General features: G+C 39.7%; 1 non-coding gene across 1 annotated transcript; it reads left to right on the forward strand.

The window, feature by feature from the left end:
• The first annotated feature begins 261 nt into the window (after positions 1-261).
• Positions 262-369, forward strand: LOC139179548 (U6 spliceosomal RNA). Its single transcript, XR_011563914.1, has one exon. It is a non-coding gene; the product is annotated as a U6 spliceosomal RNA (small nuclear RNA).
• Positions 370-3,581: the final 3,212 nt, after the last annotated feature.

The raw sequence follows: 3,581 nt of genomic DNA on the forward strand, positions 1-3,581 counted from the left end.
AGGCAGATTCTCTGCCATCTTCTAAGACAGGAGGCAGCAAACTTGTTCTGTGAAGGGCCTGATAATAAGTATTTTCAGTTTTGTAGGCCATATGGTCTGTTTGTTACAATGACTCACTCTGCTGTGATGGAGTAAAAGCAGCCACAGACAATATGTCAATGAAGGGGCATGGCTGTGTTTCAACAAAACTTCAATAGGCAGTGGATTGGATTTAACCCGTTTGCCCACTGGCCCTTGATTGAGACTTCAAATATAACTAAGGTGCTTACTTTGGTAGCACAAATACTAAAACTTAAATAATTCAGAGGAGGTTGGTATGTTTCCTTTGCAAGGATGATCTAAAGGATTCATGAAGTGTGATGGTTTTTCACAGCACAGGAAGATTTGGGAGGCAGAAGTTCCTAGATCACTGAGAATGAATACCAGCTGAGACTGTACAGAAATTAAAATGGACAACATAAGAGTGTAGCTCAGAACAAAGCAATAAGCTGAAAAAAAGAGAAAGCTTTCAAAGAAGTCATATGTCTAAATTTTTATAGATTGAAAACCAAAAAGGTAGCAGATCTTCACTGAACTTGACTCACATGAAGCAGGCATTACACATTTTTTATTTAATGAGGACTTAATTATTAATACAAAATGAAAGAAAATGAGTCAGAAAATTGTTCTAATTAAATTCATAGCTTGAACATGTCAGAAGAAATCCCTGCAACTCCTCATTCTTCCCTGAGTGAAGATTTAATTACCATTATGAAATGTCACTCGCACACAAGAAGGCTCACATGCAATTTCTGGATGGGAACAAAAAGGCTGAGTAAATAGCAAACAGTTGATAGTATTCCACAAAGACAAATAAATGCAGAATACTGACAGAGCTAGACAGGATGGGTGTGATGCTCTTAAAAGCAAAGCATAATGAGGATTTTGTGGTGTGATATTTACTGAGCAAAATTTCTAAGGTTAGTAGAAATAATTTGAATATGGATGGAAAATGAACTATGAAACAAATGATCACTATCTAGGATGGAGAATTCAATCTATCATTATTGATTAATAGGTAATTAAGTGACACAAAGTATCATACAAGAAATTTTAAAATGGTGTAACCATCAAAGGCAATTTGATCAGATTGCGGCAGGGACAAAAGTTGTGTTAAACAACTAAAGTGTATTGTACACATTGTTAAAACAGAAGGCAAAACCAAGAAGGTTGAAATAAGTATTTCATTGATTTTACACCTGCTGCAAAGAGGACATTAAAAAAAGTTAATTGAAGAACTGAAAAATCTTCAGACTCAGTATTAATTTAAAAGATGAAGGAAGGCAGCCTAGGACAATGCCACTGACGTGGCTGGTTAAGAAAAAGGTGCACAAGTTAGACTTGTCTGAAATATACAGAACCATTCTTTGCGCCCAACTGAATTACAACCATGAATTTGTTACTAGGCGATGTGGCCTCAGCTGTGCCAACTGCAATCACATTTTGAGGGAACAATTCAGAGATTAGGTATGATAATCTCTGGACCAGTGTAAAGATGGCATATTTTGAAGAAATCTGCAACCACTCTCTGATAACATGGTTGGGAAATGTTGTGAAAGCAATTAGATTTAATTTAGATATGATACAAGATGCTTTGGAAGAGTTAGGCAGAATAGCAGAAGATTCTCAGATGGGGTGAATCACAGTCTTGGGCAGAACAAGAAATAAATAATGAATTTGTACTCTAATCGCTATTTACTATGAACAGATGTTTGCAGAAGTTTATAAGAAACCTAAAGGGATCTATGTTTAGCCATCAAGTTTTAAAAGGATTCAAAATATTTTAAAAACTTTTAGAGAAAAATTTTCTAGGCCAAAATTATATGAGAAATATGCAATAAAATGATATTGCATTAAATATAAGGAAATTAAAACAGGGAAAGAAAAACATTTAAAGTCGCTCAGTCGTGTACGACTCTACAACTCCATGGACTATAGACCACAAGGCTCCTTTGTCCCTGGAATTCTCCAGGCAAGAATACTGGAGTGGGTAGCCATTCCCTTCTCTAGGCGATCTTCCTGATTCAGGGATGGAACCCAGGTCTCCTGTGTTGCAGGCAGATTCTTTACTGTCTGAGCCACCAGGGAAGGCCAGTAATCATTGTGAGAGACAGGATATACCAAATACTTTTGAAACTAATTTCCAGAGATACTATTTGCTGAGCATTATAGATCAGGCAGAGTCACAAATGAAGATAGATGTGAAAAATCAAGAAATACAAATTATTAAAATGTCAAAATATTTTTGTATTTTTAGTAAAACCTGAACATTGATAAATTTTAGTAGAACTTTAGTATGGATATAGCTCTTTGCTTTAAAAAGTGGTGGAAATCTTAAGTAAATTTGGTAACTTTCTTTTTTGCTGATGACATATGAATATCATATGACAGCCACTAATAGGCCACTTTGCCATAAAGATTATTTTCAACTGAAGGCAATGAAGAAGCTGCACATGTAGAAACAGCTTCTTGCCCCCACCTCCTATCTACCTAAAAGTAGGGCATAAACTTCCCTTTGTGAAGGTGATCCTTTCTCCCTCCCTGTATCTGGAGAACAACCCTTACCACTGAAAATAGAAAGTTAGTGCTGAGATAGGGCTGCACACACAAACTTGACCAAAGTGACTCCTGGCTTGGACTCCACAGTTACTTTCCCACAATTTCCATGGTCTGCCCCCCGCCCCTGCTCCCTCTCAAGCCCAAGATCCTTTTCCTCTGCCTTGTCAGTTCTCCACAATTTATCACCCTTTGTTAAAATAGAAGCACCTCCACCCTCCACTCCCCACCTCTAGATTAATTCCTTCCTTGGGTCTTCACTTCTTTACTATGAAGACCTCTGTGCATGTAAAAATGAAAACATTAATGTCAAATAAAGTTTGTCTTGGGACTTTCCTGGTGGCCCAGTGGTTAAGACTCTGCACTTGGGTTTGATCCCCGGCCAGGGAACGAGACCCCACATGCCACATAAAGGTCCTGAGTGCCACAACGAAGACTGAAGATTCTGCATACTGCAACTAGGCCCCAAGTAAATAAATGTAAAAATAAATAAATATCGAATCACTGTGTGCCTTTTCTGTGTTAATCTGTCTTCTCTTGGTTGAATTCGCAGGTCCCAGGCACAGAATCTAGGAGGGGCTAGCAAAGGTTTCCTTCCCTTCCCCCCTTGCACCATTGCCATTCTTTCAATGTTTGTGTCAGCTGTTAAGCTGTTGGATCTGTTGTATCTCTTGTATTTCAGCGCCAAATTGACTCTTTGCTATTTGGCTTTGTGATGCTGGAGCTGGAACACTTCAAACCACCTCTCTGCTTTTCCAGCGGGCTCCATGTCGGTCTGTGCCATTGCGGGTTGTCGGAGGGAGACAGGGAGGCTGGAGGAGAAGAAAAGGACTTGCTCTGCCTGTTCCCCCTCTACCTACGAGAGTCGTTCCAGGTTTCCTCACCCCACCCGGCCGCGCTGCCCCCCAGCGGAAGCTGCCTGGCAGTTTTCCACCACTTACAGCAGCAGCCCCGTGACGCCCCATTCCTGATCAGCCAGCCCAGCC

This window comes from Bos indicus, chromosome 24 (genome assembly GCF_029378745.1).
Source record: "Bos indicus isolate NIAB-ARS_2022 breed Sahiwal x Tharparkar chromosome 24, NIAB-ARS_B.indTharparkar_mat_pri_1.0, whole genome shotgun sequence".
NCBI classification, from domain to species: Eukaryota; Metazoa; Chordata; class Mammalia; order Artiodactyla; family Bovidae; genus Bos; species Bos indicus.